Here is a 26,342-nt window from a genome sequence, read left to right on the forward strand (position 1 = left end):
AAAATCTTATAATAGGTCTACACTCTAAAACAAATTAACCTGATATTTCAGGTAGACATGGACAGATGGAGTTTGCATCTTGACCAAACTAAGTAACTAGCCTAAAAAGACAAAATAATAATAAGAAAAAAATATTTCTTCCTGCTTTGGTGACCATATCTGCACTTGGAAAAATGGTTTCTTTATACACACAGAAAGAGAAAATAATTCTATTGATTTCAATATTCAAATTAATGATCTTTGATAACTTAAAAGTACTTTTTTAAAATAGAAAACTAAAAAATGGTAGGAAAACACTGGATGTTAACTTCATCAATAATAAAATTCATTAAAAATTTACTAATTATACTAGTAAATATCATTAGTTTACTCCTTCCCACTAAGTGTCTTATCCTTATTTAACTCTCACAAACCTGTATTTTTTTTTTTTTTCGCATTTTACAGATGAGAAAAATGAGGTGTAACGAGACTAAGCAATTTCCAAGCTATCTAGATAGAAAATGGGAGACCCAGGGTATCAAGCCTAAGCAGGCTGGCTGCAAGTTCTGTGCAAGTCATGAGTAAACAGTAGTATCCAGAATATTCCACATCTTTACCTTTACTCTTTGTATTTATTCTTAATCCAAGAATTAGCTAAAATAGGAAAGAGGAGATTTGTTGCAATAGCAATTCAAATTTCACATGCTTTGTAGCCCAGCACTGGAATCATTTGCTAAAGGTTAAGAGAAATATTTTCACTAAAGCTCAGAAGGTCTGTAGGAGGTGGTACCCAAATTTTATTGCCTTTCTTATCTCTACAATATACATTATTTATAAGGTGTTCAATTATACTACAAAGGGGTCATATGTTCCCTTTGGAGATTTAAATAGCATCTTTGAGGGATAACATAAATTGACCATGACCAGGCCTGTACTCATCCATGTCTTTATGAAAGACAGGATGCATTTGGGTCACTTTAGATCTCATTCAATGAGAGAAGGGGATGATTTAGCAGATAACTAGATCGTCTGCAAAGTGATTCAAAATGACCATTGCATTTTTCCTTCCTCCAAGTATTCCAGGCACTTTTTAACAACTCATGCAATAAATATTATGGACCACCTTAGATGATAGCTATCAGAAGCCTTATCTTCCCTGACAGACTGTAGAATTCTGAGCACTAGGGTATATCTCATTCATAGCTATGGTACCTTAAGAATGTGATAGGGGCCCATCACTTTTTTGTTGACTGGTACATCAGTTATTTATTGGAATAACCATCCCGAATTGAAAACATCCAAAAACCTTGTGTGCTTTTAACAATGAACATTTATTGTTGGTCCTGAGTCTACAAGTCAGATGGGCACTTCTTCAGATCTCAGTTGGGCTCACTCAGACATCTTCTGTCAGCTGCAGGTGTGCTAGGTAGCTCTGTGGATCTTGGCTGGGCTCCCATGTGTTGGGGTTGGCTAGTCGAGGATAGGGGCAGCTGGGGCAACCAGGTTCCCTTCCATCTGGTCTCTCATCCTCCAGGGTGCCCACTCAGGCAGCTTCTTATGGAAGTGGAGGTGGCAGAGAAGAAAGGAACCTGAAATGTCTACAGCATTGGACATCTAACCTTGGAATTGGTGCATTATCATTTTTACTGTATTCTATTGACTGGAGGAAGTCAAGAAGCCAGCCCTGATTCAAAGGGTGAGGAAAATGGGCTAGATCTTTTAATGGAAAGGATTGCAAAGTCATGTTATGACGCATGAGTGTACAAGGGGGCACAGTGAAGAATTGGGACCAATCTGACACAATTAGAATAAAAGAAAGGCTAATCCGAGGTGATGTCATGAAGTGGGAAGAAGGGAAAGGGTGGAGCAAGTGGCTCATGGTCCTTACCCTTTCTACAGCTACATGACCACAAACTTGCCATGTTATGTCATGTCACAGCCTTAATCACTATTTCGGGTCTTCCTAAGTTTCTTGGGAGAATCCAATGGGATAAACACACTGAATTGGTTTGTAAATTATAAATCTCATTGCATGTGTGAACCAACACTGCTGTCGTTTCATTTGAAGTGTGAGAAACTTCTGCAATAACTTCCAGTTATTGACAGATTCTGAATAGCACCCCTCAGAGAAAGTGTAAATCCTCATAAACAACATTTTTCTCACTTTGCTCCAAGACTGGATCTGATGCATTTTGAGAACAGAGTATCAAGGCATCATAGGTGCTCACTCGAAAGGCGGAAACATTTTAAACATGCAGCTGTACCCCTTACTTTCTGGAAGAGCAGATGTTTGTTCCTGCTCTGGATGGCTCCCACACCAAAGGAGGGTGACACGCAGAACACCTTCCTCCTGCATTTGTTTCTGCTTGAGGGATTAACAACCTCTTAAAATAAAGTCACAACTTCCCCTCTTCCAGATTTTGTGATGTCACTGTGATTGAGGCCTTCCCTCTTCTGCTTCCTGGGATGATTTCATCGTGCTTATTGAAGTGAGACATGGTCTTCCGTGATATTGGTAACAGACTACTTTGGAGTATTTGAATGGATGGATTTCCCCCATCTTGTGGTGCTCCTTGTGATTAAAATGGAAATATGCTTTGCATAAGTGACTTGGAAGGAGTTTCTTCTATATCTCAGTGGTCTGGCTCTGTTTAGGAGTCAAATGCTAATGCAAATATTTAGCACATTGCAAGAAATGACATTTAGGGAAAAGAGGACCCAAACTGATTTAATACGTGTGGGAGAGAGCCCACATTATTTTTCCACACTTTGAGAACTCATAGTCAGTCACTGAAGCCCCTGGACAATCTGTGGGCATTTATGGTGCCTGAGAACATGTGGGATCCCAAATGAAAAGACCTAGCTATGAAGAGGGAAAGGTTAGAGAGAACTTGTTTTAGATTTCATTCTCCAAAGGACTTATCACTGCATGTATAAATCCTAAACCTCAAATTACCTTGGACGGTGTTATCCGTCATACGCACACTGATGGGATGTGAAACCAGCAGAGACGTTTTTCCCCTTCTTCTTGGCATTGATAGAACTCACATGCTGTATGAAACTCAAGCTGCCATTTATTTATTTATTTATTTATTTTTATTTATTTATTTTTTTTAGTTTTTATTTATTTATGATAGTCACACAGAGAGAGAGAGAGAGAGAGAGAGAGAGAGAGAGGCAGAGACATAGGCAGAGGGAGAAGCAGGCTCCATGCACCGGGAGCCCGACGTGGGATTCGATCCCGGGTCTCCAGGATCACGCCCTGGGCCAAAGGCAGGCGCTAAACCGCTGCGCCACCCAGGGATCCCTGCCATTTATTTAAAAGCAAACCCAAGGCAAGGGTTGCACTAATTCTGCACATACAATTGTTAGTTCCTTTGAAATGGTGCTGCTTCATTCATTTGGGCTGCCTTAAGCTAGATGGAAAAATCAACTGGCTTTTTTGCCTTCCTTTTTTAAATTTATTTTTATTTATTTATATATTTTAATGGAGTTCAACTTGCCAACATATAGCATAACACCCAGTGCTCATCCCATCAAGTGCCCTCCTCAGTGCCTGTCACCCAGTCACCCCCACCCCTCACCCACCTCCCTTTCCACCACCCCTTATTCGTTTCTCAGAGTTAGGCACAAGTCACTTCCCTTTTCCTGGCTTCTTGTCCTTCCCCGGTCTTGGAACAAGGGCTAGAAATTCGAAAGCAGCCTTGGAGGGACGGGTCTTCCATCTTGACTTACTTTGACGGCCATGATGCTGCCAGGCTGAGATGTCAGGGGGCAAGGGAGAGGGACCCTGGGGGTGACTGGAGAGCAAGCCTATCTGGCCAACAGCAGCAGCGAAGTAGTAGAGGAAAGACAGCACTGTCCTTTTTTCATTAAGTGTATTTATAAACATACTGAACATGAAACATTTTTCCTTTCTTCACAGTGATGGATGATTATATGTCTATGAAATGTTTTCATTTATTTGGCGCCAGGGTAATCAAAATCAGTTGAAACTGTCCCACTGAAGGGAAAGAAAACAAGTGGGCGTGGGACAGCCTGTGTTCCGTCCCTCATGCTTCTCAAGGGTAGTAGCTGGCAAAAGGGCTTGCTTCTCAAGGAACATGCTCTTCAGCTGGTAATTACTCCCAGTCCTGCTCATGGCTGCTGTCCACGGAGGCTGCAGCTCTGCAGCGCTTTCAAAGCACTCTGGAAGCAGTGTGGGAGCGTCGGGGCCAGCCTGTGCGTGACTCTGTTTAGGCTGAGAAAGAGCTGGTCCCAGAGAACCTTTGTGAATGAAACGCTCCTCCTGCTTTCATGTCTGCCCTGGCCCGTGTTCTGGGTCAGTCATTGTGATCTCCAACATCCTGTTTGAACTGGTGTTTTCCACTACATACAGACAAAACCATTTCTATTCTAAGCTCCTAATGACTGTACAAAGACAAGGAACGGAGATCAGGTAGGGAAGCAGGCTTGACCTGTCTGTGGGTAAATCCAGAGAGCACATACCTGGTCCCTTCCCTGGACTGGGCTCTCTGGATGGCCACAGAACTCCGATCTTTGTTTGACAAATCCGACGTGAATTTGGAAAGACCACTCTTCTGGTGTGAATTTATCCAGCCTTAACCCAGAGGGTGGTTGTGCTCACTTCTGGTTATCTCTTTGCTTTATGGTTTGTGATACAGACCTGCTCACCAAGCATGGGGGTTAAATAACGATTTCCCTGACCTCCGGTCATCACTTTGCGAGGAATTAATTGGAAAACTGGAGCAGGGAAAGCACTTTCACTTCTTGAAGAGATGTAAGAATTTTTTTTTTAGTGAATTAAGAGGATTTCTTTATAGTTGTTTCCTTATTAAAGCAAGCAGAGTCCTAACTGATGTTTTCAAAGCAGGCTCAGAAAGGAATGAGCTTCACTTCCTGGCTCTGAGTTAATAAGGTGCAGAACGGCTTGGAGAAAGGCCTTTCAGAACATACCTATATGCGGTTTTGAGAAAATTATAATTGTAGTTCTAGTATAGAAACCATCCTTCTGCCTATAAACACACTGCGTTCTTTCTGCAGTTGTGAGCTATAGAAAATTAGTGAAGTATCCTAGGGCTCTCAAAACTCTGACACTGGGGTTTCTGAACTCTTCATATTAGAGAGAATAATTGGTTGATATAATTCCCCTACAAGGGAGCAAAGATTTGTACCTTTGCACTGTGCCAGGGAATGAAATGGGCACTCGTAAGTAAGAATTTTAACTAAAAATCATAACATTGATACTTTCTCAGCCTGAAATAGGTAACCAATAGACTTTCCTGTTATTTCTCAAATTTCCATTTTTACCTGTGAACTTTGGAAGTACCCAATTTCTAAAGGTAAGTAAGTTGAAAATCTCAAATAACAGAGTGCATTACTTAAGATATTTACAATTACTTCTGAGATGCTAGGGCATTTTGAAAAAGACAACTGTAGGTGTGGGAGGTTTTCCATGTTTCATATTATCTTTCCATAATTAAAAAATAACCAGTATGATTAAAAAATATGTTGGTAGTACTTAAAAAAGAAGGTGTGAGAAGGGCACTCTTTGGATCAAAAAAGGATGGCTTGAGTGATGTTTGAGGTGGTGACCCTGGTTTCAAACGTTGAGCTCTTCAATTAGTTGGTGTGAAATCTGTTACTTCACTAAGAGAGGAACTGATTAATTCAGAAACTGGTAGCAACCAACTTCCTCCCAATGAGATAAGATGACATCACCCCAAATGTCCAAGGCTCTATGCTAAATACAATTTCAAAATAGCCAGTCACGTTGGCTGGAATGGAGTGGCCACAGCCAATCACTATTATCCATCCTTCATTGTCCAGCCCTGTAACCCCAGCCTTCAGAGTAGGGGTGAGCAAAGCCAGGGGCAGCCAGCCAAGTTTTATACAAATCCCTGAGATGCCTTTATCTCCGGATAAATAGATCATGTTAAGGATTTCTGTGGCAGAAATGGATCCCATAGACAGCATAACTTTGGCGTCCTTTTAGCTAATATTTTTCCTTCGTAGACAGAGCCAAATGATTTATTTTAGAATGAGCATTTTCTATTTTTATAGGTGTCTCTTCCATTTTACTCAGAATCTTATCTAAAGTGTGAACAAATTCTCAAATGTTTAATATGAACTGAGAAGAGAAAGCCCCTTAATCAGAGTTCAATTAACTGGTTTTGCTTGCCAGCAGATTATATATTTCACAAAGGCAACCAGCTGTCATTCCCACTTGGTTAGTTCCGAGTGAGTTCCGATTCTTCTATTTCTGCCTGTAGCTTTTTCCAGGCTCAGCCAAAGATACATACTTCCTCTCATCCACTATCTATCATTCTTACTGTAGGACATCTACTTTCTTTAAGTTTATGCAAAGCCTCACACACTCATACAAGCACACAATCATTTACATTCATGACAGGCTATATAATTTGTGAAGCCTAGTACAAAATGAAAATGCAAGTTTCTTGTTCAAAACTTATTAAAAATTTCAAGATGGAGGGTGCCCGGGGGTCTCAGTCAGCTAAGTGTCCAACTCTTGATTTTGACTTAGGTCATGATCTCAGTGTTGTGAGATAAATCCCTGTGATTCTCTCTCTCTCTCTCTCTCTCTCTCTCTGCCTCAATCTCTCTCTCTCCCTCTCTCCAAAAATAAAAAAAATAAATAAAAATTCAAGATGATGACAAGAGAGCATTAAACCAAGTGTGGGGCCCTTCTAAGAACAAGAACCTTTGGGACAATATGAATCTCATGCCCATGAAGTCAGCCTGGATATCAGTAACCACACACAGAATGCACAACTCAAGTACACAGCAAAGAATGTGCATGGAACAACTGAACTTCTACTTTGTGCTACAACTTCCCTTTCAGCTCAACATCAGTTCCCTGGAACCCAGTCATAATATGTTAGCAAAGGAAACACTGCTTTCTGAAGGTAAGTTTTCTATAGCTTACAAAGCACTTTTATTTTATTTTATTTTATTTTTTTACTTTTTTTACCAAGCACTTTGGTATGGATTTTCTCCTTTGATCTCAAAAAGTTATTATCTCCAATCTGCCAATAAGCAAACAGGAAAAGTCATCCAAGGCCACACCACATATTTTTTCTGATTATAAGTATACTGTACAGACAACTTGAAAAATGTGGGGGAACAGAAAATATTATTACTGTAATATTACTCCCAAAACACCACCAATTAGATAACCACCATGAAAGTTTTGGTATGCAAAGCTAAGTCTAGTTTTCTATGAATCTATATGCAAGAATTTGTATAGGTTCTTGTATTTTTTTCTAAGTTACATTGGGATCTCATCATACATACTATTTCATAATCTTTTGCACTCTGTAATATGATACAGGTTTTTGTCTACATCATCAAACGCTCCTAGGAGTTTTTCTTCACGGCTATATAATATTCCATTGTGATTGGTAAAGAACTCATTCAGGAATAAGTGAGACATGGTAAGCAGAGAAAAGATGGCTCAATCAGTGATAATTGCTTTTCCTACTATAATCCTTTTATTCTTTACAACTGCCTTTAAACCAGCTGTTACTCTGTCCACTTTCATAGATAAAGAAACTGAGAGTCCAAGAATTTTAATCATTAGCTACAGTCCACACTTATTAAAACAAAGCTGGAGTTGGACCCAGGTCTCTAGGAAGGCATATACAGGAAAGCTTATATCATTGTGTATCATTGTGACAGCTGTACATAATTTAATGTTGTATTCTGAAGAAAGGTCCTTGGGTTAGCACATCATTTAGAGCCTTAGAGGTTTTTGAGGTGTGTTGGTTTCTTTAGGAAACAGCATATAGGAAAATCCATAGAACCAAGAGAAGTATCTGATGACACAGACAAGTAGGGGTGACAAATAATGATCAGAAGCAACCTCTGCGTCAAAGAAATATCACTTCAGAAATTATTTCCTCGCTCACAGGAATCCCTCTGGTCACAGAGAGTCAAATTTAAATTTAGCAGATATGATTGAATCTTATAAAGAGCAAATGCAAGAGTGGGGGATGAGTGGATTTCCATCTTTAAGACAGCGGCAATTGGGATGAATTCCTAAGCCATGTATCTATTGGACTGTGTGATTACTCTTTAAGTGAGGATTTAGGACAATTTCAGAAAAAAAAAATGATGTTCTTTAAAGTTCTCAGGAGAGATTGCTTGAAAATAATTTCCCTGGCGTAATACTGCTTACCCTTTTCACTCACCCTCTCTGGCTTAGTCAGCTAGTTTCTCACTGATGTTCTGAGTTCCAGGAGCTGAGTCCCAGAGGGGGAATGGAAAAGATTCCTGGAATATACATTATTAGATCAGAAGAATTTCAGGATGAGTAAGAATAGCCTACTACTCTGTGTCTTGACCACAAAAGGATCCCCCAAAAGGGAAGGCAATCAGCTAGTGTGTCACTAACAAGTTGCCATGAAGTAGGTGGCTTAGAATAACTAATTTATTCTTCTCATAATTCTGGAGCCCAGAAGTTCAAAATCAAGATGTCAGCAGGGCCATATCCCCTCTGAAGTTTGTAGGGGAGAATCTTTTCTTGCCTCTGCCAGCTTCTGGGGGCTCCCGTATCCCTTGGCTTGGGGAGGCTTCTCTCTAGTTTCTGCCCCCTTGTCTGTTCCTCTTCTGTCTCCTATAAAGACAATGTCACTGGATTTAGGGTCCACCTGGATAATCCAGGGTGATCTCATCTGGAGATCCCTTGCAAAGATCTTTGTTCCACATTCACAGGTTCTGGGGTTTAGCTCACAGACATATCTTTTTGGCAGCCACCATGCAACCCTCTGTAGTGAGGGAAGCCTAGGTGTCCATGTGTCCCTGAGAAAGAGCCACTGAGTCCCCCTTCGTTTTGACTTTGGGTAGGGCCTTCTTTCCTGGAGAAGTGCTGGGAAGGACAGAAGAGCTCAAAGACAAAGAGCTGTTGGGGTTCCATAAGGAGACAGGTCTCTGGAAGTCTCTGAATTCCCAAGCTCTAGATTCAGCAAAATGATGCCTGGGGGCCCCACAGAGGCATTGAGATGGATGAAAGGGAAGCCATACCTGGAGGGAACGGCCTGTGTGGCAAGCACAGGGTAAGGCTAGGTGGGGCAATGGCCACCTCTGCAGACTGAGACCTGGAAATGGAAGCTTACCAAAGACCCAGGTCCCACTTTCCCATCCTGTGTCCTGGTCTGGCATAGATGGCACACTCTTGAACTTTGACTCTTGGCAAGAGGGCGCTGCTGGAGAAGGTAAGCTTCCTGTCCTACTGAATGAGCAGGGAGTCAAAAGAAAAATTGAAATTGTATTTTTTTTTTTTTTTTTTACTGTGTTAGACAGGGTTCTACAGAAAAATAGAACCATTAGTGTGGAGAGAAAGAGAGAAAGAGAGATTAATTTCAAGGAATTGGCTCATGTGAATGTGGGCCCAGCATGTCTGAAATCTGTAGGGCAGGCCAGCAAGCTGGAGAGTCAGATGAAAACTGAAGTCACAGTTTTGAGTCCTAATTCCACAAGCCAGCAGGCTGGAAACACAAGCAGGGTGTCTATGCTACAGTCTTGAGAAAATCCATTCTCTTTAGAAAACTTCAATCTTTGCTCTCCTAAAGCCTTTAACTGATTGGATGAGGCTCACCCACATTATGGAGAATAATCTGTTTTACTCAAAGTCTGCTGTTTTTTTGTTATGTTTTTAATATTTATCTATTTATTTATGATAGACATAGAGAGAGAGAGAGAGAGGCAGAGACACAGGAAGAGGGAGAAGCAGGCTCCATGCCAGGAGCCTGATGCAGGACTCGATCCCGGGACTCCAGGATTGCGCCCTGGGCCAAAAGCAGGCACTAAACCACTGAGCCACCCAGGGATCCCTCAAAGTCTACTGTTTTAAATGCTAATCACATCCCAAAAATGCCTTCACAGCAACATCTAGCCTGGTATTGGGCCAAACAACTGTGCATTGTAGCCAGCCAAGTCAACACATAAAATGAACCAGCCCATTTAAATGCTGGAGTGTAGACTTAATAGACTTGGAATTTAGACTTGTTCTTCAGATATTCCTGAGAACGTGGCAAGGGCATGGTATTGTGACACTTGCTGGAGATATGAGAGTGGATGGGACAGCTGTGGCACCTACTGTCACGGAGTTTAATAGTTCACCCATCACTCTAGACCAGAATAAGATGGCAGGTATAGCATCCAGAAATGTGGATAGGAAGTTAAGAGAACACCCAAGGAGCCTCACTTGATGTCCCAGAAGTCAGAATATTTCCTCCAGAGTTGGAGGAAAATAGATGTGAACCAACAGAAGTGAGGAAGATAGGGGAAGGACAAACATCCCAGGCAGAGAGGAAGCTTAGATTAAAAGAAAACCATGGGGAGTTGGAGAAACTGAAACAAAGTCATTATGGCTGGAATATAGAATGTGAGGCTCATGACCATGGAGAGATGAGGCCAGAGGGGTAAGCTTGAGGATGGACTGACCACGCTTGCACTGAGATGTTATAGAAGACACACCTTATGTTAAGAGTACCAGGGAGCCACTGACGAGTAGCTGGGGCTGCTCATTGAGCTACCCAGCTGTTGAGCTGGGGAGTATTATGGCCAGACTTATCTTTTGAGGAAAGAGCTCTGGCTGTTTTGTCTAGGTGGGTTGGAGGTGGGAGTCCGGGCCTGGGCCCATAGTTTTTTCAGGATCCCTGTGAGGTGTGAGAATGGCCAGAATTAAGGTAGTGACAGCAGGTGAACACACAAAGTATTTACAAAAGTACAAGTCAGCAAGATGATATTTGTTCCATATGCTGATGGCTGTTGGGGCTTGGGCAGGTCATCATGTGGAAACACTTTTTTTAAAAAAATATGTATTTATTTATTTGAGAGAGAGAGAGGGAGGGAGGGAGAGAGAGAGAGAGAGAGAGAGAAGAGAGAGAAGCATAAGAGGGAAGGGCAGAGGAAGAGGGAGAGGGAATCTGAAGCAGGCTCTGCCCTTACGAAGGGCTCAACAGAGCTCTCTCTCAGGACCCTGAGATCATGACCTAAGCTGAAATCAAGAGACATTAAACCCACTGTGTCACCCAGGCAGAAACACTTTTAAATTTGTGATCTCCTGTGGGGATGAGATTTGACAGCCTCACTACAGTTTAGCATCTCTGACTATCTTTTTATCAGCCTTTCCCCTCTCTCCATTCTTTATTCTTGTGATTAGAATTAGTGATCTGCCTTTCTCAAATGTTTCACATCTAGTTCAGAGTAAAATGGTTCTTTGTGGTTTTTTTTAAACTTGTCTTATGAATTAACTTACTACCAGAAAGGAAACCAGGTAGATAATCATGTCAATGTGAAATGTTCTGTATCCTTCAATCTTTGCAGGGCTGCTCACATCCCTGGGAGAGCCCCTTCCCCATCCTCCCCATTCCTTCCTGGATGCTGGAATCCTCCCAGCTTTACCTCGCTTCCGCAGCTCCTTGCCTTTCATTGAGAAGATGAAAATTGGAGTGAATTGTAATTGAATGTTATTCAACCTTTCCATATTAAAGTGAACATGAGATCAAATTGTCGGTTTTTCCAAACTTTATGTCATTTTGTATTAGATTACTTTCCTCATGCCAGGACATAGAGCTCATATGAACCCAGAGTGGAAGGAATCTTCAAATTTGCCAAGTCTATAATGTGAAGAAAAAAAAATTTAAGTGAGGTGCATTTGAACGTGAATGAAACCCCAGCTTTGCCTTGGCAGCAGGATGAAATGAACTCAGCTCGCACTTGGCATTTGGGTTGCTAATGTCCCGAACTACACCTCCCAAGCGGTCCAAATTCTACCAAACCAAAAACACGTTTCGCCAGATGCTTCCCCCACTCATTTCCAATATGTGTGCTTTGTGTGGAATGAAATCCATATGTTTCTTATCCATTTACACTTAAATCATCAAGATGTTACTCAACGATGCCTCTGTGATTTACAGATCTCTTCAGTCTTTTTTTTTAATTTGAAAAAGGAAAATCATATTTTGCAAAGTGTAGACTTGAAACCACAAATTTGTACAATGAAGAAAAATGTGCGTCTGCTGTTTTTTTTTCTTTTCTCTTCCAAGCTTCAAAGGAGGCATTGCCAACTTGCAAACACATGACTTCCAGAAGCATCTATGCCAACTGCTTGCGCCTGAGTCTCCATGTCTCTCTCATTACTACCAAGGTTTCTCGTCATGGGAAAATGTGTGTGAGTTGGGGGAAGGGGATGAAGAGAGAAAAATTTAGAGAGAAATTGGTAAGAAGGGAAAAAAGGAATGAATATACAAGGGAAGGGTAGAAGTAAAAAAAATTAAAGTCTGGAGCACGTGGGAAATTGATATATTCAGAAGGTGAAGGAAAACAGGCTTAAGGAACAGCTTAAGGCAGCCAACTACTTAATCATCCACTTGATAAAAAGATATTTGCATAGTGCTTTCTATGTACCAGACTCTTATGAAATAAAGATAGCTGTAAACTCTTTGGTACCTTCTCAACTAGAAGGGCCCATTTCTTCACTTGATTTGGAGGTGGCATTGAGCTACTTTGCCCAATGCAGTTTGGTAGGAATGACAATATGCCAGCTCTGGACTTAGCTTTTAAGAGGACTAGTATCTACTGCCTTGGCCTCTAGAACCTACTTGCCATGCTGAGACCAGGTGTGGACCAGGTGAGTAGCCCCAGATGACTGCCAGCATCAGCTGCCAGTCTTGTGAGTAGCCATTTTGGACATCCAGCTCATTCAAAACTTCAGACATTCAAATGCTAACTTGCATTAGCACTTCATCACCCCCTTTCTTTGAGAATAAAAAAGTTGCTTTTCTGAAAAAGTCTTGTTAACATCAGCGGCCAGAAGTTGCTTATACCATGGTGTCTTTAAGATGAGTGTTTAAAAATTTCATGCCATTGTTGGCAAGTATAAATGATGTACATTCTTCTGGGCTGTGAATCTTTTCCTTTTAATGGCCCTATGTCCCAGTAGCAATCATTTTCTACAAGGTGACCCTATTCAAAAGAACTTTGCCAGTATCTTTGTGTATGGTCTTTATATTCAATATCTAGCTACTAACTGTTACCTATCTATCTATCTATCTATCTATCTATCTATCTATCAATCTATCTATCATCTATCATCTACCCATGCATCAGAAATCTCAAATGTCAAATATATCTCATATATATCTAATATACATTTTATACTTAATATACATTTATATACTTAATATACATTTAATATTAAGTGAGGTGCATTTATTTTATATTTTAATATTTTAATTTCATAGTTCCTGGAATGGATTAACGGGCTCAATTATTTTAGCTTTTGATGATCTATTTTTCTGGAAATTAGATTTGCTTTGTTCTCTACATTCATTTTCTTAGACTTTGATGTGAAGCTGGAAGGAATGCATGAATGACTTCTGAAGTATTGACATCCCCCACTTACATTGCTTCTTACATTTTGCTTTCTTCTCACTAGTTTTTGAGGGATAATAATAATAGTTGCCATTTTTTAGTATTAGTATGTGCCAGCAACTATGCTAATTATTTACATTATCTCATTTAATTGTCATAACAATCCCTAGAGGTTGGTTTTATTTTTTGAGAAGCAGAGATTGAAAGAAACTCAGATACTTTCTCAGGATCACGCAGATAGTGATAGAACCAGGACTTGAAACCATATTTATCTTATTTCAAATCCATGAGATTATATTATCCTTGTTTCCTTGTTTTCTAATGCAATTCACACAAAGGGATTAATTTGGTCATTCATGTAGCAGTTTCAAAAATCCTTCAGATATCATCTGTGCTGAATAGTTTAGTTAAACCACTCTTGGTAAAAGGCCAGTAGGAATAAATAGGGCATTCTTCATATGCCTCAGGAGTTTTCTGGGCAAGGATATGAGTCTTGTTTAGTTTCATCAGTAAAGTGGGACTGTAAGTATTTCTCATCTTCCTTAACGTATTGATCAGCACAGGCTGGGTTATGTTGCTGTAACAAACAATCTCACAATCTCAGTGACTTAAACCAACATTAATTTCTTCCATGATATTCAGCCTCTGAGGATTGGTTGAGGGCTCTGTTCTATGTTGTACTTATTTTCACTCTGGGAGACAACACTAGCTGGAAGATTTGTATGGTTACAGTGGCAGAAAGCAAAGAGATCTTCAGAGGGTCTCAGAGGGCAAAGAAATGCTTCAGTCATAAAGTGGCATACGTTACTCATAGTCACAATGCATAGGCCAGAGCTAGTCATTCTCTACCACTGGGGAGCCAGGAGAGGCAATCTTGTAGAAGGGGGAAGTAGCCAGAAGGGGGAGGAATTAGAATATTTGGAAACCAGCATTAATGACTACCACATTTATGGTAATTTAAGAATTCATAGCTCTGTATGTTGAAGGACCTTAAAAACAGAACACATTTTATGCCTGACATGTGTCAGTGCTTTATCAGTGTCATGGAATTCTATTGAGAAATTTGGTAATTTCAAGACTTTTCTTCAAATCCCTTCCTCCAGACTATCCTACAGGGGGAAAAATTAATGGGAAAGTTATTGTAAGTTTTGTATTCTTTGGTTTTCGATTTTTAGGATAGGGCTTCAGCTAATAACTCTGAAGGACTAGTTTGAGATAGACCAATCCTGTTGTCAAGAAAACGAAAAGCTGCATAGAGTATGGCCATACACATGCACTTGCATGCACACAGATACACATATACATACAAAGAATTACCAAAATTGACTAGGTTTGAGTCTCCAATATCTTTAAGAGAAAGGGCACTTATTGAGGGGAACCTGATATTCTATGCTGATTTCTCCCTAAGGTGCTCATCTAGTTATACCCTGGGCAAATATACTGAGAAACAAGGCAAGCATAACTCAAGGGCAAAAAGAAAGAATCTGAGCAGAGCTTTTGCTTGTCCTATAGGCCTGGGAAGATAAAAATTGATTCTCAGTCCTACTAAGGCAATCAGAATGTGAGGGGCAAGAATTTTGGAGAAAATGTAAGCTCAGAGAAGTGAGACACATTTTTTAAAAGAGTCCTTTTTTTTTAAGGACTTTATTTATTTGACACACACACACACACACACACACACACACACAGAGTATGCACACAAGCAAGAGGAGTGGGAGAGGGAGAAGTAGGCTCTCTGCTGAGCATGTAGCCTGACTCAGGGCTCAGTCCCAGGAACCTGGGACATGTAAGACACATACCATGAGCTGCTTTTTTCCTATTGGATTTTGTTGTTTCTTAAACTGTTCAGGTCGAGATAATTATTTAAATAGAAATTAGTCGTTAAGAGAAAACAAACTCCATACGGAACTATTGGGTATCTCATGATACTGGAGTAAAAGGAAATTGTAATACAGGGTCCTCCACAGGAGAGATACCTACTTAGCAACCCAGTTGGGACCCCCTGAAGTACTATATTTAAGGAGTAAGGGCAGGCCAGAAATTAAAGAAAGCCTTGCAAGGACTAAAATCCAATTTTAAACCAGCTCAATCTCTTATTGGATTAAGGGATCTGCTTCCATGTTACCCATCTCCAAAGGACCTAAGAGAGTTCTTTTGAAGTTAGATAAGATCATCCAGAAATTTTCTTTTTCTTTATAAACAATATTTTGGATTCACTAAATATTACCAGGAATACCAAAAACAGGACTGAGAGAGAGAAAAAACAAACAGAATCCCCACACAATATTGGAACTTCCAGATGCATATTTAAAGAGAAAATTGTGATTAATGTGTTAAAACAGATGACAAGACAAAGAATTTTACCACAGAACTGGAATGTATAACTTCAATGGAAATGGAATTAAATAGAAAATCAGGAAATTAAAAAAATACATAATATCTGAAATTAATTATACAGTAGATGTGATTACTAGCAGATTACAGCTGAAGGGCAGATTAGTTATTTGGAATATTTGTCAGTAGAAAATAACCAAATGAAAGCAGGGAGAAAAGATTATAAACTACAAATTTTTTTGTGATAAATTGAAAAGGAGATAAAGAAATGAAAATAAACACAAAAAAATCAGTAATTTTGGGGATTAGAAGACAATATTATTTAAAAAGGACAATTTCTTTAAATTGAACTTTCAAGTCAATACTACCAAATAAAAATCACAGTTTGTATTATTTTTGTGTGGAAATTTACAAACTGTTAACAAGATGTATGTAAAAATCCAAAAGACCAAAAAGAGTCAAGCTTATTTTTAAGAAAAACAAATTTGGAAGACTCATAGGCCAGATTTCAACATTTATGATAAAGCTACAATTTTTGAAATAACATGGTTATCATTGCCAAGTTTTATAGTCTATGATAGTACAACTTCTTCTGGAACAATAGATGAATGGCAGAGAAAAAAAGAGAAAAAGAGAGAGGAAAAAATGAGAAGAAAAAAAGATAAACTGTAAACAAAAACATCCACGGGAAGAAGAATGGTCTTTCAAATATCCGTAAGGATATCCATATTGGAAAAGAAAAAAATAAATTTCAACCCCTACCTCATTCCATATATAAAAATTAACTGTAGATGAGTTGTAGTACTAAATGTGAGAGGTTGAAGTAAAAAGCTTCTGGAAGATAACACAAGCTAATCACCTTAGAGATTTAGGAAAATGTTTTTTAATTAGGACATAAAAAATATTAACCATTATGAAAACCATTGACAAATTGAATGGTATTAAAATTAAGAGTTTCTGTTCCTTCCATGACATTACAAAGTGGGTGAAAGTCCATGTCACGCAGTGGGAGAAGGTATCTTTAATACATACTTTGACATGGGTCCTTTGAGAAACCAATTTTTTAAAAATCCAGAAAACCAAATAGAAAAACAGAAAGGATTGGACAAATGCTTCAGAAAAGGAGCTCTCTGGTGGCTGGGTGGTGTAGTATGGTGAGCATCTGATTCTTGGTTTTGGTTCAAGTCACAATCTCAGGGTCATGAGATCAAGCCCCATGTTGGGCTCTGGGCTCAGCACAGTCTGTTTAAGACTCTCCGTGCCCCACCCCACCACTCCTGCATGTGCTCTCTGTCAGATAAATAGATAGATGCTAAAAAAAAAAAAAAAAAAAAAAAAAGAAGTTCTCAACTTGGCTGACATGCCAAGATGCTGAATGTCAGTGGAGTCGGACTAATGCAAATTAAAATAACAGTGAAATAGCAGTGCTCACCCACTAAAACTAAGCAAACAAATAAAACTGACAATAGCAAGTGTTACTGAGAATGAGGGGTTATCAGGACTCTAACTTTCCTGCACAGCTAGTGGAAGTGTAAATGAATATTAGCACTTTAGAAAAATGTTTGGGAGTTGAAGGTACATGCATACTTTGACTAGAAATTGCACTTCTTCAGTACATAACTGGATTGGGCAGTAAACATCGTGTAGAAGAATAGTCATCGCAGCATGATGCCAATCCACAGTAGAGTGAATGAATTGTGTATTCATACAATAGGATGCTATATAACAATGAAAATAAATACATTAATTACTGCTACACACACACACACACACACACACACATGCCCACACACACAAATGAGTCTCACAAACCAAATATTGAAAGATGCAGATACCACAAAAAAGCACAAATTCCATGATTCCATTTATTTATTTATTTTTATATTTTTTTAAAAGATTTTATTTATTCATTCATGAGAGACACACAGAGAGAGACAGAGGTAGAGACACAGGCAGAGGGAGAAGCAGGCTCCATGCAAGGAGCCCGATGTGGGACTCGATACCGGGACTCCAGGATCACGCCCTGGGCTGAAGGCAGACGTTAAACTGCTGAGCCACCCAGGGATTCCCCCATGATTCCATTTATTTCAAGACCAAAAAAAGACAAATTGAACTCACACTGATAGTAGTTAGGTTGCTACATTTGGAGTGTAGAAGGAGTTGGCTAGGAGAGATACAAGGGGACTTTTGGGATGCTGAAAAATATTCCATTTCCTGATTTGAATGGCAGTTAAATGGGTTTGTTCATTTTGTGAAAATGTATCAAGCTTTACCATTATATATATATATATATATTTTTAAGATTTTATTTATTCATTCATTCATGAGAGAGGCAGAGACACAGGCAGAGGGAGAAGCAGGCTCCATGCTGGGAGCCTGATGTGGGACTTGATCCTGGGTCTCCAAGATCATGCCCTGGGCCAAAGGCAGGGGTTAAACCGCTGAGCCACCCAGGGATCCCCAAGCTTTACCATTATAGTTTGAATGTATGTTATACTTTAGTAAAAGTGTTCAGTTAAAAACACTAAAAACTCTACAGGACAAATATGTCCAGTTACAGAAAAGCATCATTCTTGTCAAAGAATCCACAATGGTGGATACTGAACGTGGATTCAGTTTTAATGTTATTGTCATCGAGACCTTTTGCAAAGCAGAGAAGTACTGGACGCTTATTTAAGTGCCTTCTGTGATGCAACCAGTAACATGTCAGAAGTAATGAAGTAAGCTGTAAAATAAGACAAAAAAAAAAAAACCCTTGTGATCCTTTTACATTTTTATTTTGACTTGGCTCTTTGCTGGGTGTAAAAACAGAAACTAAAGAAGGTAAACTTGAGGACGCCTGGGTGGCTCAGTGGTTCAACGTCTGCCTTTGGCTCAAGGCATGGTCCTGGGGTCCAAAGATTGAGTCCTAGATCAGGCTTCCTGCTGGGATCCTGCTTCTCTCTCTGCCTATGTCTTTGCCTCTCTCTGTGTGTCTCTCATGAATAAATACATTTTAAAAAATCTTAAAAAAAAAAGAGATAAATTTGAGGGCTTTAAAGGAAAATTTTCATTTGAACAATGGAATCAATTTATTAAGTTTTCTCATGGTGCATTTCTGTGCTTTGTTGGTAAAGATCAATAATTATGCAAAGATTTATAAAATTATGTAATGATCAATAATTCTTTACAATTCTATAACATATTAGTGCTCAAAACACACAGTCTCAACTTTAATTCTGACCCACTTTATTTTTAAAAATTGAGGCAACTCAATGTTGAATCATCCCCACCATATCTGTAAAGTAGGCTGGAAATAATGACTCTACTTCCTTTTAGAGATGAGAAAACCACGATGCAGGAGAAGTTAACCTACTTGTCCAGGATCACACACACATCTAGCAAAGTACAGAGGAAGGCCCGGATGCAAATGTTGTAATATTGACAGATACTGGTGTTTTTCCACTAAATTCATCTTTGCTTCCTCTCTGCCTTGATTTGGGTTTAGAAGGCTTAGTGTCACCAGTTCCAGGTCAGGCCTGGCAGAGATGGACCATGGACAAAAAGGGAAGTTGTATCACTGAACAAGGTTGAACTAAGGTGGCTGAAGAGCTGGATTGAGGCAAAATTGGGCCCCAACTTCCGTGACCAAACCATAAGCCAACACAGAGAAAAAAGACAGTCACTGGACCAGAGTTTTTATTGATTAACAAAAAACAGAATACGAGAAATATGTAGAACAAGATACTGAGAAGGCGGTCCCAAACAATGCATCTGTTTCTTAAGAGGTTTTACTGTTTCATGAAACCAAAACTTGTAATCTTCTAACATTTCCCTACCTCCCTTCTAGTTCTGCTTTTCTGGGAAATTACTGGCAGAGATGCATTGTGGAAATTTTGTGTTTCCTGGGGAGTAGGAGCAAGAGAGGGATCATGTGAAGAAAAATTCAACTCTGCATGGAAATCCAAGAGAGCCAGGAAAGACCTTTTAGACTTTCAACTGTCTAGCCGTGTGGCTATTCTCAAAGGGCCTTGACTCACTGTCCTTGCACAGATATGAACTCCTAATTCCTCATCCCTCCATCTCTGTCTATCCTTAGATGGGATAGGAATTGACACTACTGGAAATCACATATTTCCCCTGCATCCACTGACTTAGTGACCACAGATGAACTGATTAGGATACTTTGGGTTTATATTTTAGGAACTCTGTATTAATTTTCCATGAGTACAAAAAATACTTTGACCAGTTGGACGTCTCTTACCTTCCCTCCTAACACAACGAGCCCTTCCTATCTCCAATCTCTTGTTTTTATTGTCATGCATTTGCTCCAGAAACCGGAGCTGACCTTTTATGCTGTCTCTGAGACTTCTCATTTCCCCACCAGTTCCCGTCTCAGGGACTGGAATCCTTTCCTGAAATCCAGCAGGATCTTTACTTCTCCATATTCTTGCAAGTTCCTGTACCCTCTCTACCTCTTTGATGAGTAAAGGGGGTGAGGGTTACATGCACAACCAGGTTGGTCATTGTTAGATTCCCACTCTGAGAACTCACATTGGAATTCTCTTTGCCAGAGTCACTGTCTATATCAGTTATGATGGCAAGGAACGGGAAGAAATTAATGGTGGCTCAAGCAATCCAGTCATTTTATTATTACCTTGCACCATGTTTGAAGGTAGATGGTTTCATCCTTGGTGTAGCAGATGGTTTGTGTCCTTAAGGACAGAGATTCTTTTTATTCCTTCTTCTCTAGGATTTTGGCAAGTTACCTTTTTGTCTTCAGACTTGTCACCTCACGGTCATAAGATGGCTGATGTAGCTCCAGATGACACATTCTCATTCCAGCTACCCAAGCAGGAAGGAAGGGTCTGATACAAAGGCATCCTCCTTGAGAAGCTGGGGTGTTTTCTTTCTTTCTTTTTTTTTTTAATTCAGAATGTGAACATCCTCCAGTGTACTTCCTTTGTGTCTCATGGTGGGAAATTAAGGCATATTCCTAACTATAATTGATCACTGATGAAGGGAATTGGGATTTCCATGGCTGGTTCAGGCCAATCAAGAGTCATCCTAAATTCATGATGGGATACACTTCCTGGAGATAAGAACACCTCTGTTGAACATTTTGAAACAAAACTGGGAGGGCACAACTATTGGACAAACATGGAACCGTGAAGAACCAGTTTGACGTTGGGCTTTGTATCCAGGAACTCTAGAACCTAGAGAGTGGGCTTAGCATTTAGTCTTCTCACTTGCCCTGACCACTGCCCCTGGTCAGTACACAATGAACATGGAATGCATGCATGCATCATGCATGAAAGAATGCATACATTGAGGAATAAATGAATGAAGTGAGTGAGGGTGCACATGCTTTTCTCTCTTATTCATGACAGACTTACCAGAACCTTCCTCTTTATCTGGGTATTTGCCTTTAGGAAGAGATGACTTTGAGTTCTGTTGTTGTCATGTTTTTTTTATCATTCTGCCTCCCCTATTTATAATCTAAACTCTTCATCTTCCAGGAAGCATGTCTCTATTATGTTCATTTTTCTTAAGCAGGCTTCCCCTCATCAAATCCTTTCTCTTTCTTCACTGTTCTTCTAGGCTCAGCACTGTTCTTGCTTCTCCACCAATGTAATGTTTCTTATTTTTTTATTTATTAATTTATATATTTTTAAAGATTTTATTTTATTTATTCATGAGAGACACACACAGAGAGAGAGAGAGAGAGAGAGGCAGAGACACAGGCAGAGGGAGAAGCAGGCTCCATGCTGGGAGCCTGATGTGGGACTCGATCCCGGGACTCCAGGATCACGCCCTGGGCCCAAGGCAGGTGCTAAACTGCTGAGCCACCCAGGCGTCCCTGCTGTTTCTTATTTTTTAAAGTCAAGTTCACTATGGTATATTTTAATTATACTACACAACACCATTTTTAGGTGTACCTCTTAGTGAGTTTTGCTGAACAACTGTGAAATCACCCCCCATAGACTAGATACAGAATGTTTCTATTGGATTCAAAAGTCTCCCTTTGCCCCTCTTGCTCCTTTGTAGTCAGTCTTCTTTTGATGGCCTTAGGCCTTAGGAACCACTAATCTGATCTCTGTTCCCATTGTTTTGCCTTCTCCTTGACATGTTGTGAATGAAATAATATAGTAAGTAGCCTCTTGATTCTAGCTTCTTTCAACGAGCTTGATGGCTGGAGATCCATCCACGGTGTTGTGTCTATTAGCAGTTGTTTGCTTTCATAGCTGGAGCAGTATTCCATTTTATGGAGGTATCACCATTTGTTCATCCATCCGCCAGATGATAGACATTTGCAGTTTCCAGTTTGGGGCTATTACAAATAATACTGTTATAAACATTCATAAACAAGTCTGTGTTGACATATGTTTTGATTTCTCTTGGATACATAACTAGAAGTGGGATTGCTGGGTCATACGAGAGGTTTATGTTTGCCTTTTTAAAGAAAATGGCATACTGTTTGCCAATTAGATATTCCATTTGATATTCCCTCCAATAAATATGAAGATCTGAGTTTCTCCACATCCTCGCCAACACTTGTATTTGTCTGTCATTTTTATTATAACTATCTACTGGATTTAACATGGTTTTCCACCGTAGTTTTATTTTGCATTTTTCTAATGATGTTCAGCATCTTTTTTATGTACTTGTTAGCTGTTTATACATCCTCTTTGGTAACATGTATGTTTAAACCTCCTATCTATTTTTATTTTCTTTAAAGATTTTGCTTATTTATTTATGTGAGAAAGAGAGAGAGAGTGAGCAGGGGGAGGGGCAGAGGGAAAAGGAGAGGTTGAATCTGAAGGAGACTCCGAGCTGAGTGTAGAGCCCAATGCAAGGCTTGATCTCATGGTCGTGAGATAATGACCTAAGCCAAAACCGAGGGTCAGATGCTCAACCCCCTGAGCCACCCAGGCACACCAACTCCTGTCCATTTTTAGATTTAGTTGTTTGTCTTCTTATTATGAATGCAAGGATTTCTTATATATCTTGCCTACAAATTTTTATCAGTGTTTTGGATATGGGAATATTTCAATTTGCTGTGTCATGTCTTTCTGCTTTTATCATGGAAACTTTTTAAGCACCAAAGCTTTAGTTTTGATTGGGTTGTGGCTGGAGAAGGCAGGGTATTTCTCCTTCTTTCCATTTCTGTGGCAATTCTAGCAGGGTCTGCATCTCCTGCTGTGGTTCCAGACTCTGGCTCTGAAAATCCCACTACTTCCCTTTTCCCTCCAACCCATGGGGTAGGAGTGGCTTCTTTTTGCTCATTGCTGGGTAGCCTGATCATCAACTTGGATGTTCACCACTTCCAACTGTTTTGCAATTAATTCTCCATAACCTGACTGTAGGCTCTGTTTTTCTTGTATCCTCACTGAAATAACACTGCTGCTCTACACATCATATTAAAACCACTCTTGTATTGCCTTTTTCATATTGTTTATTCTTTTGTTTTTTTTTAATGTTTTTTTTTTATTTTTTTTATTTATTTATGATAGTCATACAGAGAGAGAGAGAGAGAGGCAGAGACAGAGGCAGAGGGAGAAGCAGGCTCCATGCACAGGGAGCCCGACGTGGAATTCAATTCCGGGTCTCCAGGATCGTGCCCTGGGCCAAAGGGAGGCGCCAAACTGCTGGGCCACCCAGGGATCCCTTGTTTATTCTTTTGGTAGGTAACAAGGGCTCATAATAATTTGGCTATTGATAGACCAATGTCATACTGTTTTGCACCTTCTACTGCCACAAATAACCCTACCTTTAGTGTAATGCACTTCCCAATGTTATTTGACTACATGCTTGCTCTTTTATTCTAGACTGTGAACAGGGGCCATATGCTACTCATGTTTTTTATCTCTGGACACAGCAGAAGACCATTGCTCACCAGAGGGAATAGTAGGTGATGACAATGTGAGAAATGTCAAGATATCTCCAAATTGAGAAAGGTCATTTTTAGACTAGGCTTTAGTCAGTCAATAGCTTTTCTAAGACAAGGAGGTTAGAAAGGTCCTCCATCACCAGAGCATGGGGGGATCCGGATGCCAGCAGGAACATCACCCAGAGCTGCAGTGCTTAGAGCAGTTTGGTGTGCAGTGTGAATGGAATGTGAAACTTCTTTGTTATTCTTGCTTTATCTACCATCATCCCTCATTTTCACCACTTACTCCTACACTGTACACACACAACACACACACACACACGCATACACACTTTCTGTCTCTTTTATGCCTGGAAAATATTGATTTACTTTTAAAAATTCAGCTCTTCATTTTTTTTTTTTTTTCCTTCTAACAAACTTTCTGTAGACTCATCAAGCAGAATTAATGGTTCCTTCTTCTGGGTCCCTCTAAGAATGTGAGCACATTCCTTATGCACACTTAATGGGTTGACTGTAATTAGCTAGTTGTGTGTCTGTCTCCCTCACCAGACAGAGGATCAGTTTTGTTAGGGGTGGGATCACATCACATGCCTTTTCTTCTTGCAGAGCTGATCTCTGGCATGGAGGACTATCAGTACACACTTGTTGAGTCAATGAATGCAATCCCTTTCAGTCTGATATACTTTTCACAGAGAGATGTTTTGATGAAAAAGAAAAAAGAAAAATATGCTGAGAACCCAAGCTCGGTTCTGTGGTAATTATTATCTAATTTCTGTAGAAATGTGAGGTGAACCAGGTCACAGTAGTCCATTTCAACTCATCTTTTGGACCAGGAAAATAATTCCCCAGCCATTTCCAGTTTCTTCTATTGTTTCCATTAGTCAGCTGAACTTCTCTACCCTGAAATATGTATGTGTGACAGTCACAGCCTTCCAAATTTTATTTTGAGAAAAATTTTTATAGAGCTTTATGTAGTCATCTAAAATGCTTTAATTTAGAAATTTGATGTTCTAGAAAACTCTTCCCATTAGGTATGATAACAATAATTCTGAATACTGTTATCAGACTCATCTTTCTTACTTAAGTAACAGTTTCACTTAACTGCTTTGTTGGTTCCCCGTCCCCCTTTGCAATAGTTTTTTGGGTTGAGCTAACCCTCCAGATTCACAGCTTATAGGATACACCTAACACCCATCCACTCAGAGGCTATGGGACATAAGTCATGGTTTGCTGGCCAAGCAGTGCTCATCATTTCTCTCAGTGAGGACTCTTGTGGCAGTTGTGTGCACAGCAAGAAGATGAATCCCTATCAGGCTTCTGCCCTGGCTTCAAAGTCTCATACCCCCAAAGTGCACCAATATATCTTATAGCAACTCCAGAGGTATAGCTTCCAGGGTCCCCATAAGGTCTCATTATAAGAGCTATCACTCAGGGGGACCCTCAAAACAGGGTATCCTAATTGAGTTCTTTGATAGTTTCTCCTCGTCCAGATGTGAGCTACCCATCAGGGACATTTTTACTATAATGAATGTTGCCTAGGAACACAGTTGGCATTTTAATCTTACCAGAGAAGAGAGCTAATCAAAGGTTAAACTTTTATGTAGTAGGTGAGAAGATTTGGTTGATTCACCCTTTGCCCACACCCACATAACATAAAGGCCAGGTTCCTTAGCATAGCATTCAAGAGCATCCACAGCTGTCAATGGGGGCCTTTCAGGTTTATTCACCCTCCCCTTCATTTTAAGTATTTGTCACATCTGACGTCTCACTGTTTTCTGGAAACACATTGTACTTTCAAATTGTCTAACCTTGTCACCCCAAAGGTTTCTCCACTTACAAATGCTGCTCCTGAATCTATTTTTACCCTCTATATTTTCTTTTCTTTTTTTAAAGATTTTATTTATTTATTCATGAGAGACACAGAGAGAGAGAGAGAGAGAGAGAGAGAGAGGCAGAAACACAGGCAGAGGGAGAAGCAGGCTCCATGCAGGGAGCCCGATGTGGGACTCGATCCTGGGACTCTAGGATCATGCCCTGGGCTGAAGGCAGCGTTAAACCGCTGAGCCACCCAGGCTGCCCACCCTCTATATTTTCTAATTCATATTTCCTTGTGAAGTTCAAGACCAAATGCAACCCCTTCTATTAAATGTCTCCCTGATGTGACTTCCCAGGCAGACTGAGTCATTTTCATCTCTGCAATATAGCATTTTATTCACACCAAGATTTAGGACGGAGAAAGAAAGAGAGAGATGCTGTCACCCTGAATTTCAGTGAATTACACTTGCATCTTCAGCAAGACGGGCAGCCCCCAGAGCGTAGGAAGGTCTTCATCTTTGAGTCCTTGGACTTAGCAGAGTGCAGGCATATTGTAGGTGCTCCCCCCCACCCCAGATTTTTAAGGAATTCAATAAAATAGCATTGATTCCAATTATAGAACTCCCAGAAAACTTTTTAAAGGTTTATAATGACTGTGAGCACTTCTGAAGCACTTAATGTATGGCTACAGTTATCATTTCTTCAGTTAATCTTTGCTGAAGCCCTATGGAGAAGGCACTCTTATTATCCCCCTCCAACTGATGGGGAAACTCGGGTATAGGAAGTTGAGTGACATGCCCATGTTCACACAGTTATCAAGAGGAGGGGCTGGGATGCAAACCCAAGCAGGCTGGTTACAGAGCCTGACTCATACCTCTATTGTACCATTTTATACTTTAAGAGATGCCAGTAGACAAGCTAAGGGCCAAGAGGATACTTATTCTCA

This window comes from Canis lupus, chromosome 30, assembly GCF_048164855.1.
Source record: "Canis lupus baileyi chromosome 30, mCanLup2.hap1, whole genome shotgun sequence".
Classification (NCBI taxonomy): Eukaryota; Metazoa; Chordata; class Mammalia; order Carnivora; family Canidae; genus Canis; species Canis lupus.